Genomic DNA, 13524 nt, shown 5'->3' with positions numbered 1-13524 from the left:
CGTTGCGCCAAAAATATTGTGTTTCAGTTTAAGCACAGTCTTGTATAATTTTTCTAAGGGGACGTTTCAACAGTGCTGCGACAGCAGAGCTAACAGTGGACACTCAAACTGTGCACTTGAGTGCCCATAGTTTATACTACTGCTAACATCACGTTCCCTCTTAGTCTGAAGTCCCATTTCGTTTCCTCCTTTCATTCTGGATGCTTCAAAAATGGTTCAAATGGCTCTGAGCACTATGGGACTCAACTGCTGTGGTCATTAGTCCCCTAGAACTTAGAACTACTTAAACCTAACTAACCTAAGGACATAACACACATCCATGCCCGAGGCAGGATTCGAACCTGCGACCGTAGCAGTCGCACGGTTCCGGACTGCGCGCCTAGAACTGGATGCTTCACTTTGTTTTATTAGGCGGTGTACTTGCCTCATTGTGTTGAAACTTTATGTAAGATTATACCTCTTTATGAGAAGAATATGACAACATTCTAAATATTTTAATTTGGTTAATACGTAAATGAAATACAAAAATAAAATTTTTGCTGCCCCTAACAGCCGTTAGTTGGGCAACCTGCAACTGTGAATGGTTGATCCTTTTTGTCATTTAGTAATATGGCTCTGAGCAGCCTTCTTCGATTATCTGAAGATGACGCTGTCGTTTACCTTGTATAAAGCCCATGAGAATACAAAAAAAAAAAAAAATACAGAATGTTTTATAGAAGATATCTGTATAATGCAAAAAGTAGTATTTTAAGCTGAACAAAAAGAAGGTTTAAATTCTCCATGTAAATACAAAAAAATACATTACATTTCAATTATACGATAAATAACAGAAATTTGAAGGTTATAGACTCATCTAAATACCTAGAAATTTCAATTACCTACGACTTCAATTGCAACCATCACATAAGAAATGTTATTTATTGGCAGAAAGATGGTGGACCAAATTTACTAAAGAGACTGCCTACACTCCACTTATGCGCCCTGTCCTGCAGTATTGCAACATTGCATGAGATACTTACGAGATAGGCTGGACACCGATGAAGTTAAGAGAGAGCCGAATCATTTGGCACTATCGGAAAACAAGAAAGAGGGTGTCACGGATATGATACGCGAGTGGAGAAGGAAGACAGACAGGAATTAACGTCCCGTCGACGTCGAGGACATTAGAGATGGAGTACAAGCTTGGATTGTGTCAAGGGTGGGGAAGGAAAGCGGCCGCGCCCTTTCAAAGGAATCATTCCGGTATTTGCCTGGACCGATTTAGGGAAAACACGGAAAATCTAAATTGGATGGCCATACGCCGGCTTGGACCGTCGTCCTCCCGAATGCGAATTCAGTGTGGTAACCATTGCGGCACCTCGCTCCGTTTCCTAGTTGGGGCGGCAATCATTAAAACAAAGGCGTTTTCTTGGTGCAGTGAGCTCTTTTCACGAATTATGAATCATCAACTTTTTGTGCCTAACGCGAAAATATTTTGCTCACTCTCATCCACTTAGGGAGACTTGACCATTGTAATAAAATAAGAGAAAACAGAGTTCGCACAGAAGAATTTAGGAGTTCCTTTTTCCTACAATCTATTTGCGAGTAGAACGGTCGAGAAATAGACTAAAAGTGGTTCTGTGAAGCCGCTGGCACACAGTAAAATGTGGATTACAGATTAGTCATTTAAACTGTCGGAAAAAATTAGTACGCCCTTTTAGAGTTTCAAATTCACTCAAGATTTATTATTGTAACAGCGCATATGGAGTACATGAAACGATTATATTTACAGATCAATAGCAAAAACGGTTCTGAAGGAACAGTTATCAACCCATACTGAAACACCCATATTAGTACGCAGTGTGGTCTGCACAGGCGACACTGCAGGGCCGCCCTGGGTAGCCGAGCGGTTCTAGGCGCTACAGTCTGGAACTGCGGGACCGCTACGGTCGCAGGTTCGAATCCTGCCTTGGGCATGGATGTGTGTGATGTCCTTAGGTTAGTTAGGTTTAAGTAGTTCTAAGTTCTAGGCGACTGATGACCTCAGAAGTTAAGTCACATAGTGCTCAGAGCCATTTGAACCATTTTTCTGACACTGCAGGCCTTGGTTTTGGCATCCAGTCGATCGTGCAGATGGCGAATACTTTTCTGGGGTACATGTTACGCCATACCTTCTCCACGTATTCGTGATGTTCTGTAAGAATTGTTGATAGACGAGTTTCATGGGTCACTTGTCATCTCATCGTATTCCACATGGTCTCGATTGAAGACAAGTCTGGCGATCGTGCTGGCCAGGGAAGCTGCTGCATGTTTTGTAGAGCGCGTTGAGTTCCATGGCCAGTACATGGGCGAGAATTATGCTGCCGGAACAAAACATAACCTTCCTGTTGCAAGAACGGCAAAAGAACCGGTCTGACGCCATTATGCACGTACCGAGCGTTGGTTAGCGTCCCCTCGAGGAACACCGAAGGTAAACGAGAGCTGAAGCTAATCGCACCTCAGACCATAAGGCGTGGGGTGGTGCCAGTGTATCTCGTACGAGTGCACTCTACGAGACAGCGCTCAACAGGTCTACGCCGTTCGCGCATTACTTGCGCGCAGGCTGAATCTGCTTTCATCGCTGAAAACCACGGCGCGCCACTCGATCTTCCAAGACATCTTCTGACGTCACCAGTCTAGCCGTGCACGTCGATTCTGTGGTGTGAATGGAACACGGGTTAGAGGTGTGCTACTGTCGCCCCATTGCTACTAACCGCTTATCATAAAAAAAAATGGCTCTGAGCACTACGGGACTTTCGGTCAGAGGTCCTCATTCCCCTAGAACTTAGAACTACTTAAATGTAACTAACCTAAGGACATCACACAGTTCCATGGAAGAGGCAGAATTCGAACCTGCGACCGTAGTGGTCGCGCGGTTCCAGACTGAAGCGCCTAGAACCGCTCGGCGCTTCTCAACAGTTCGTGATGGCACGTCTGGGCTCACAAGCCTTTTATCTGTGCTGCAGTAGCTGTACGATCTGCCGCTGCTGCCTTTACAACACGACTACTCTGGCGGGCGTCTGTGGTACTTGGACGTCCAGAACCTCGGCTACGGGTGTGAGAACGTTGACGTGATCACTGATACCAGAATCGTTGCGCAACTGTCGCAGCACGCCCAGTTTGTGTGGCAATTCTCCGAAAGCAGCATCCAGCCTCTCGGAAGGTCACAATTCGACCCCTTTCAAATTCGGTCATATGACTAAAGGAAGCACGAGTGCGTCTCTGTGCCATGGTTGGCTATTTGTTTCACAAGTCTGCACCGCACTGAGCCTTCTGGCTGTGAGCAATCCCTATTAAAGGGCAGACACAGCTGGCGCTCTGGCATCTACGCCACTGCGCTGTCAGTTCGCGGTCGACGTTGAAACCGTTATCAGTACATCTACTGTCCCCGAGGTGGCGTAAGCCGTCATCGCATCAAAATCGACGTCGTCTTTCCGTGTATACAAATTTTTTCCGTCAGAGTAGATGTATCCAGAATGAGATTTTCACTCTGCAGTGGAGTGTGCGCTGATATGAAACTTCCTGACAGATGAAAACTGTGTGCCGGACCGAGACTCGAGCTCGGGACCTTTGCTTTTCGCGGGCAAGTGCTCTACCAACTGAGTTACCCGAACACGACTCACGCCCCGTCCTCACAGCTTTACTTCTGCGAGTACCTCATCTCCTACCTTCCAAACTTTACAGAAGCTCTACTGCGAACGTTGCAGAACTAGCACTCCTGAAAGAAAGGATATTGCGGAGACATGACTTAGCCACAGCCTGGCGGATGTTCCCAGAATGAGATTTTCACTCTGCACCGGAGTGTGCGCTGATATGAAACTTCCTGGCAGATTAAAACTGTGGGTCCGACCATTCGCAGGAGAGCTTCTGTAAAGTTTGGAAGGTAGGAGAACTACTGGCAGAAGTAAAGCTGTGAGAATGGGGCGTGAGTCGTGCTCGGGTAGCTCAGTTGGTAGAGCATTTGCCCGTGAAAGGCAAAGGTCCCGAGTTCGAGTCTCGGTCCGGCACACAGTTTTAATCTACTAGGAAGTTTCAGAGTAGATGTAGATTCCAAATCACAGCCAGATATTGGTAACATGTGTGCAGTAGCTGGGCGTTCCAGAGAGTTATCAGAATCGCATTGTGGGGTGGTGCACGCCACGGCGTTGGTGTGGTGAGGGCAGAGCGGCGGCGCCCGCCGGGCAGCGGCCGTCCTCGGTTACTGGGCCCGGCTCGCCAGCCAGCGGTCAAGGATGCGCGCCTGACCGACATCCCAGCGCCGCCGCCTGACCGGCACCCAACCCGCCGCTTCCTGCTTCCCAACTCGGCTCGCGCGTTTAATGCCACTCAGGGCGCCCGGCTGTGCACACATTAGCCACCCGTCCCGTCACCTTCCATCTCCCTAATGCGATACAGCTATCTCGACCTGGCCTAGGTGCACTTGCTCTGCCTTACGTGTACTCCTTTCTAAAAGTAATCATCAAAAGCTTCATCCTTGAAAGGCCCTTCCCCAATAACATTTGCAACGTCGACATTTCTTCGCAAATTAATGGGAAGTCATCTCGGAATGTTCCACCACTCACTTGTTTTTGACGAGCTAGGCGTTAATAGTTCCACTCGATATAAAATACTACTTTTTGCTCTTTATTTGACATGTTTCGAGAAACACTTTTTACCCCTTATTGGTTGTCAGGTCTGCAATGTGGTAAACTAAAAACATATGCAGTGGATAAATATAAAAATGCAGTAAATGAAGCAGGCAGAAAGGAATACAAACATCTCAAAAATGAGATCGACAGGAAGTGCAAAATGGCTAAGCAGGGATGGCTAGAGGACAAATGTAACGATGTAGAGGCGCATATCACTAGTGGTAAGATAGATACTGCCTACAGGAAAATTAAAGAGACCTTTGGAGAAAAGAGAACCACTTGCATGAATATCAAGAGCTCAGATGGAAACCCAGTTCTAAGCAAAGAAGGGAAAGGAGCAAGTTGGAAAAAGTATATAGAGGTTCTATGCAAGGGCGATGTTCTTGAGGACACTATTATAGAAATGATAGAGAATGTAGATGAAGATGAAATAGGAGATATGATACGGCGTGAAGAGTTTGACAGAGCACTGAAAGACCTAAATCGAAAGAAGGACCTGGGAGTAGACAACATTCCATCACAACTACTGACAGCCTTGGGAGAGCCAGCCCTGACAAAACTCTATCATCTAATGAGCAAGATGTATGACACAGGCGAAATACCCTCAGACTTCAAGAAGAATATAATCATTCCAATCCCAAAGAAAACAGGTGTTGACAGATATGAAAATTACCAAACTATCAGTTTAATAAGTTTCCCGCACACATCACGTTGCGCCGAGCCACCGTCGCCACCACTTAACCGGCTGCTTCTCCCTGCACCTCCTCTATGCCACAGGGATATGCCACCCGCCACCTCCCTCTCCTCTCCATCCCTCTCCCCTCCTCCCAGCCTCCAGTCTCCAAAAAACCCCAAAACCGCGTCATTATCCACTCTGTTCCCGCCAATTCCCACAAAAAGTCAACACCACCTCCCCCTGTTCCTGTCTTTTCCATGGATACCACCCCTCCTTCAGCCACCCATACCCCAGCTCCCACCCTCCATACCGTTGTCCTGTCAACTCCCGATCCTAAGTTCCTCGATTCTCATACCCTCACCATGGAGATGCGAAAGTATTTACCTGGTGCTCCCATATCCCAGCTCATTCCCCACGGGGACTCAGTCCTTATCAAGTCCCCATCCCCGTCCCCATCCTTTCACATGGACCTCCTCCGTAAACTCCCATGAGTTATGTTTGGCCCCCACAACTCTCTGACACCCTTCTTTTCCTCTTCCACTCCTCGTCAGCCCCAGCCTCCCAGTGCCCCCCCCCCCCTCCCCACCTACACCACTGTGATCACCTAGCTCAGCCTGGTGATCACGGAGGATGAAGTGCTCGCGGAACTGAACCTCCACCCGGACCTAGAAATCCACTCTGCATGCTGTATCCACAATGCCTCTGGTCCCACCTACCTCATGCGGGTCTTCTCTGGGTCCGCCTCCTCCATCGACCATCTCCTCACCCAGGGTGCCCTGATATGCCACCGTCACCACCCTGTTGAATCCTCCAAATCCCCTCCCTAATCCTACCGTTGCCAGTGGTGCCTGATGTACAATGACCACCTGACTCCCATCTACAAAAACCCCCCTACCTGTCCCCATTGCAAGTCCTCTCACTTTCTTAAGAACTGCCCCAACCTCCCTGCTCCACCTTCCTGTAATACCTGCAATGGCCCCCATCCCACCTACTCCCACAAGTGTAAAGCCATACCCCCTCCAGCCACCCCTGAGCTTACAGTCCCTGTTCATCCTGTTGATCCCCCTGTCCATCCCAACAATTCCCTCACCACCCTGTCCTTCTCACCATAACATCTGCTCACGGCCCCCCTCCGGCTCTGCACCCTGCACCCCCTGCCAAGGTCGTCCATGACTACCACCATGCCAACTGGGATGCCTACCGGGGCTCCAGCTCCACCCAGGTCGAAAGCCACCCTCTTACCTATTGCCATCCTGACGACATCATCCACACGTCGTCCTTCCTTCAGAAGGTAATTACTGACGCCGTGGAGGCCCATGTTCCTACTAAAACGATCGACCAACACCGTCCCACTCTCCCTCCGCGGGCTGTCCTCCTCCTCCGTGAATCCCGCCGTCTCTATTGCTTCTTCCTGTGCACTCGTGACAGGGATACACTCCAACGCCACCGGCAAATACAGCGACACGTACGGAACCTTATTACAGCAACGAAACGCCGAGACTGGCGCTATACCTGCACACAACTCAACGCCACCCTCCCTATCAACTCCTCCAAGTACTGGTCCGCCTTCTACTGCCTTACTGGTTCCCTATCCACTCCCCACTACCCCGTTCTCCATAACGATAGTCCCCTTCCTGACAACCTCAGGAAGGCCAACCACTTCACTTCCCACCTTTCCGAGGTCTTCTCCATCCCAGATGATCCCCACTTTGATTATTCTCTTTTCCCCACCGTCATGGAACGTGCTGATACCTCAGTCGCTCCACTTACTCCTAGTCTCCAGTACTTGGGGCAGTTGCCCCCCTTGACATAAACACTCCCATCACAGCACAAGACATTAAACTTATCCTCCAGTCCAAACGCAACACGGCCCCTGCTCACGACTGTGTGACCTACCGCCACCTTCGAGAAAGCCCCTATTCCTTCCTGACTGTCCTCGGCCATCTCTATAACGTCATTCTCTCTACTGGCTTCTACCCTGACCTGTGGAAGACCTCCTGCGTCCTCTTATTCCTCAAACCCAACAAACCCCCTTCTGCCACCTCTTCCTATCGTCCCATCTGCCTGACCTCTGTCATCATAAGGTCTTCGAATCCATTCTCTCCCACCGTGTCCATCAGCACCTTAATTGACACCACCTCCATCCCCTTACGCAGTGTGGCTTCCGACCCTCCTTCTCTGCTGAAGACCAACTCCTTAACCTCGTTCACCTTCTGTCCCTCCAGCTCAACTCCCGTCACTCCGCCATTTTTGTTTCCCTTGACCTCCAAAATGCCTATGACCATGTATGGCATCCCGGTGTCCTCTTTAAACTCCAAACCTATGCCCTGCCTATCAATTTTGTCCGTCTGGTCGCTTCCTTCCTCTCGCACTGTCCTTCCTATGTCACCCTCCACAACACTCCTGTATCTTTTATCCCACTGCTGGCGTCCCCCCAGGGCTCTGTCCTCTCCCCTCTCCTTTACACCTTGTATATGGCTGATATGCCCAAGCCACCCCCACCAGTTCACCTTCTCCAGTATGCTGTTGACACCGCCTTCCTGGCTCTCTATCCTACCCTTCAACGGTCCTAATGTACCCTCCAAACCCACCTTAACCAGTTCACCACTTGGTGTAACCAGTGGTTCCTCCTTTTCAACACCTCCAAAACCCAGTCAATCAGCATAGGCTGCACCACTCACTCCTTTCGTCTCCATGATTTCTACCTCACCCTTTATGGTCGTCCTATCCAGCTCACCTCCACCCTGAGATACCTTGGCCTTACCCTCGACCGACACCTCACCTGGACCCTTCATCTCCAGACCATCCAGCAGAAAGCCCAATCCCGCCTCCACTTTCTGAAACTCCGGTCTGGCTGGAATGGGGATTGCATCATTCCACCATCCTCCACACCTACAAATCCCTCATCCATCCTATCCTCTGGTATGTCAGCAAGGCCTGGATCTTCGCCCCCACCCGCTTTTACAAGGCCTTCCAAATCCTTGAACGCCATGCGCTCTGCCTTGCCTTCCATATCCTCCTTCCTTCCTCTACACAGCTCCTGTATGAACTGATCCCCTTCCCCCATCTCCTCCTGTTCCTCCAACATATCCGCATCCTTTACATTGTCCGCAGGCTTGATCCCCGCCACCCTCTGGTCACTTCGCCGTGACATCTACACTTCCTTCCAACTGTAACCTGGCCTTCTTCCCCCCCCCCCCCCCCAACCCCAGAGCCCGCTTTTTCCGCGCCCCTGTTTCCTCCTCCCTCCCTGAGACCCTGCACCCCTTCCTTGCTTCTTTCTTTCCCACTCCCTCCTTACCTGGCCCTCTTCAGCGCGCACCCCGCCCATCTCCCCCCTCTCTTCCCCTCCCTCCATCCCTTTTCTGGTCTCCCTCATCTCCTTGCGTCTGGCATCCTCATCTCCGATTTGATCATCGTCAGTGTGCCACGTGAGTGTTGTGTTTAGTGCTGTTTCTCCTGTGCTTCAAGAGGTGTGATTTTAATTGTGTACTGACATGAGGTTCGCCGTCATTGTTTGTTATGTGCTACGCCATCCGTCGATACTTTTTATGCTCCGGTCATACTGTGCTTTGTGTTCTTTTAATTGTCGCAGCGTGTGGCTTTTTGTGTGTGCTACTTTTTTTACAGTTTTTTATCTCCATTTTACAGTCGCCTCTTTTTTTGTCTTTTGCCTTCCATGATGTTCCCCCTTTCTATATCTATCTTCACCATATTCTCTCCTTTGTATATTTTTCACTGTCTTCTATTGTTTGTTCTATGTCTTTTGTATGAAGAGCAGTGGATATGCTGCTGACAGCCTGCCCCGATGGGGAATTGAAATACAATAAAGAAAAAAAAAATCTCCACCTTCACCACCGTGTACGACCCTTGCAACGCATTTCTGGTCATATGTCCATATATTAAAGATGCGAGACAGAAGATTTAGATATGGTGCAACCCAACTCCACACTGCTGAAAATTCTCATCGCCTGGAAAAAACAGTAGAAATCTTGAGTGCGTTAAGTGTAGATTGTTCGCATGAAACGCATCATGCGTAAAGAGTTCGTACAGGAAGGCATATTGCAAAAAGGATTTTTGTGCTCGCCTTCCTTCTCGAATTCGACACGTTTAACCCACTATATTTCGCAAGGCTATATCGTGGCACCGAATTGAGCTACGTGGTTGTACCTGGCTCTGTCAATTGACCTGGTCTAACAAGTCCACATGTCATTTTCTGTTTTTAGAACAGTAAACGGAGTTACAATAATGTCCGAGTTTTCATCATTGAAGCCACAGTGTTAACTTTTTACTGTGGACCTAGAGACCTATATCAGTGTTGGACGAGATACGTTAACAGTGCTAGTATTCGACACACCTATGCTCGTAAGAGTCTCGACGTGTGTCTAAATACTTGCAAATGCAGAAGCGGGGATGAACACGACTAGTGCGTGCGCTGAGTACTTACAAGCTGAGACTTGATGTAAATATTATTTAGCAGTGAGTCAGTCTTCGTGTGACCTTCGAGTATAGCACGTTCTGTCTAGAGAATGGTGGACTTTGAGTCACCACGCTGCCTGCAGGCGTCAGCGTTATAGAGTGAGCACTAACAGCTGCACGGCATGACACGCTGGTTTTGACATGATATCACCATGATTCAGCTCTTAATCTTCACTGAAGTATAATTAAGGTCTCTCGTCCTAACTAGTAAAATTACCTTATGCAGCCAAAAACGTACTTATTTAAAAATATAGTTGTAAAACTTACACTTGTGAATTAATTTTTATTTGTGATTTTGCTTGAAAAAGAGGACTACCTGAAACTGCGATCAGTATAAATAAAAATTTTCTACATCCGTGAGTGTTGACTTGCGCGTTTAATAATAGTAAAATATTTTTATGTATTTCCTATTTTGTGTAAATTATTAAATAAATGTAGCTATATTTGACGGCTCATGTAATGCAACAATTTATGCGTATCGGCCGGTCTAGGTTAGAAACACAAGCAGTCCCGAGGGGTGGCCAGAAAACAAGCTTTGGACTAGCATCATGAACATGAAGAGGGCTTCAATCGTTGAATTTACTGGCTATGTTTATTAAAGGGGCAGATTAAAATATTTGTGGAGTACAGATATGGGTAGTAAAATATTGAGTACGACGGCTGCACTCGCCTGGAACAGAACTGAGGCGATGGCGTTTCATTCTGACATCTGCTATTAGATAGGAGTGGCGCTGGGATGTTATTAGCCTCATGTCTTTCAGATGCTTAGCTGTTGAAATCTAAACCAGTGTTCATAATAAGACATAAAATACACATCATCCCACTCCCCCGTAGCTGAAATATTACGTAGCGAAGGCAACAAGGAAAAATTTCATTGTTTTAATCTCAAGTAATTATCAGTTACAGTTCTAAAATTATTATTTTTCGTAATGAACTAAAGAAGTAGTATGTTATGCAGGGTATACAGAAAATGGCTACGGATCTGACCGACTTTTGCGTATGACCGAACGTTGTGATTGCCGGATGCATTCCAATCTCTGTCTTCCACTATAATTTTTACCCTCTACAGCTTCCTCTAATACCGTGGAAGTCTTTACAGATGTCCTCTCATCCTGACCGTTCATACGGTCAGATATTATTATATCTAGGGTACAACACCTTAAGCATTTATTTATTTGTGTAATGCTTTAAACATAGTTGCATAGAACGTTCTTTTTGGGCTTTTGAACATAATTTTGATGTTGATGATATTTTATACTGTTGTAATTTTGAGGAAGCTGGCAAATGCGGCCAGTTGTTACATGTGTCACGTTTGGGCTATGCATACACCCCAGAGTAATCTTGATGTTATAATTAAGATTATAAATGTTGCATCACACCAATTGGTGACAATGAGCGATTCTCCACCAACTCTTCATACAAACATCTGGAAGTGTTAGCCATTGTATCTAGTGTGAACTGATCATTAAAAAAAGGAGAACGAAATATATTTTAGTGGATATCATCGTGTATTGCATTTCATGGAAATGAGGCTGCATAGTAACTAGCTAAGAAATGCGTCCCATAATTATCGGTTGCTGTCTTGTTCCGTGTCTTACAGAGAGAGGGGGCAGTACTCACAGAAGTGGAGGACGTTCTTGCATAAACCAAAGGCTGAATATTGTAGCCAGATAGTTCCTCGATGTACCGCAAAGTTGTACTCGGCGGTAGTAGGATATTATGACTACATTCACACAGTGTGTGTCCTTATTTTACTGAAAAGATGTAGTGTGCTGTGCTGACCAAGCGTTCTGAACGTGATCTTATTTCTTTGTCTCAAGGCTAACTGCTTCCTTCGCAAGAGCGTGGGTATCTTCATCCTTTGAATGTCACGGTGCCCGTCCATCGTCACCGTAATTTTTTTTTATCACGATATAACTCCGTCAACCCATCTACTCTCTGTCCTGGGGACTACACTGCTCATTTGAATAATGTCAGTCTAACACGCTGCTACATGGTGAAAGGAATAACATGTAAGGGGAGTGGGTGAACGGAAGGAGAACGAGAGGAGGAAGTCACTGAGTTCCAGTTAGGGTCGCTTCCCCATGCCCCTCGGAGGCTCTACTAATGGAACTGCAATGTTGGTGCTTTCACTGTCTGCTGCATACCGCGTGTGTGAGAGTGGCTGGGCACGCGCTACTTTGTCAGCGACGGAAGACATCATCTGATGCTGCATTACGCGGAATACGCAAGTAGGATACTCTGTACCCGAAGTGTTCACATTTCACGTACAATATGACACCGTGAAGCATGAAAATCGATTTGATTAAAACTAGAGGCGTAATGAATTGGATAAACAGATCTTTGAACGAGTGTGACAAAGAACTGAGGCAGGAACACAAGCTGAACACAGACAGATGCTTGCAAGGTCAGTGTTTACTTGTAGCAATTGTAGTGAGCAACAGCCTGTCGCAGACTCTGTGTCCAGTCTTCCTGTTGTGGCGCAAGCCTACAGCCGGTCTCACTGACGTCACTGCGATAGTGGTCAACACATCAGCAGGTAACTTTGTGAGAGGGAGTCAGAGTATTTAGATTGGGCGGTGTGACTATCAGTACAATTGCAGTATATTTTCCCCATTTGTGGCGAAATACTTGGATTTACTGCTGGAAACGGCTGCAAAATCAGCATGTAAAGGTGATGTCATATGAATCATATTTAGTGTAATCCGCGCAGGACGTTACCTGGTATGCAGAATGTCATCAAGGATACACATTTCACGAAATTAATTATATTGTAACCTAATAAATTACTTTTAAGAGCACCTGTGAAGATGGAGTAGAAAAAGTTAGGAAACAGAAAGTATTTTGAGTAACAAAGTGTAGTATATTGTACGAGAACATTTTATATGTTAAGGCACGTTATTTAACGCATGTATAAACATGCATTCCACGTTTTTCTGAATAATGTTCCATTCGTCAACCCTTTGGAGAGTTTATTTATTTCAAAATTATAATCAAGGCTTGGACTATTTTCAGAAAAGGTAATTTTTTAGGAGCAAGAGTAGACTATAATGAATGTATGTATGGTGAAACAATTGCCAGAAGAGGAAATTTTCTGAGGAAGTCTCTGCAGAATGTTCTAGACTAACGTCATATATTGTTGTAATAACACACACTGTACTCCAAAAATATTATCCCTGTTAGCTGAGTTTTCTTAGTGAATAATTCTGTATTTCATTGGTGAAGGTAATTGTGCAAAACAAACTAGTGTCTTGATTTTTTAATAATCTGGAGATCGTATAATACATACTGCAGATGATGGTGAAATGTTATTTCTTTAATTTCAGAAAGTGGGTTTCCCACCTTAGATTGTGATCTGTACATAGTCACAAAAACTGAACACTATCTACTCCTTATATTGATTGTTATGTACTCTGCCTGAGTAACTTACAGAATTCTGCGGGAAGTAATTAATTATATATGCGAAATTTGGTGAAAATTTAACGGTAATCTATTTGTCATCAACCATCTGTTGATGTTTTCAAATAATTCGTTTGCTGTCTCTTCAGTAAGAAGACGAGAACTATTTTTATTGTTATAATAGAGTCAGTCGTAAAAAGGAGAAAGAAGCTGTATTCTTCGATAATAGAAATGAAACATAATTTATGCATATTAGTCACAACACAGGCACCGAATGAAATTGTGTGGTACACAACGTGTGATTGCTGCAAATTCTGCACGCCT

The 13524-nt window shown here is 46.2% G+C and overlaps 1 non-coding gene across 1 annotated transcript; it reads left to right on the top strand.

Moving 5' to 3' along the window:
• Positions 1-3951: 3951 nt before the first annotated feature.
• Positions 3952-4026, top strand: Trnas-uga (transfer RNA serine (anticodon UGA)). The gene has a single exon. It is a non-coding gene; the product is annotated as a tRNA-Ser (tRNA).
• Positions 4027-13524: the final 9498 nt, after the last annotated feature.

The sequence above is a fragment of the Schistocerca gregaria genome, chromosome 1 (genome assembly GCF_023897955.1).
Source record: "Schistocerca gregaria isolate iqSchGreg1 chromosome 1, iqSchGreg1.2, whole genome shotgun sequence".
In the NCBI taxonomy this organism is placed as follows: Eukaryota; Metazoa; Arthropoda; class Insecta; order Orthoptera; family Acrididae; genus Schistocerca; species Schistocerca gregaria.
The sequence above is the reverse complement of the archived record's forward strand: the minus strand, read 5'-3'. Positions and strand labels throughout refer to the sequence as shown.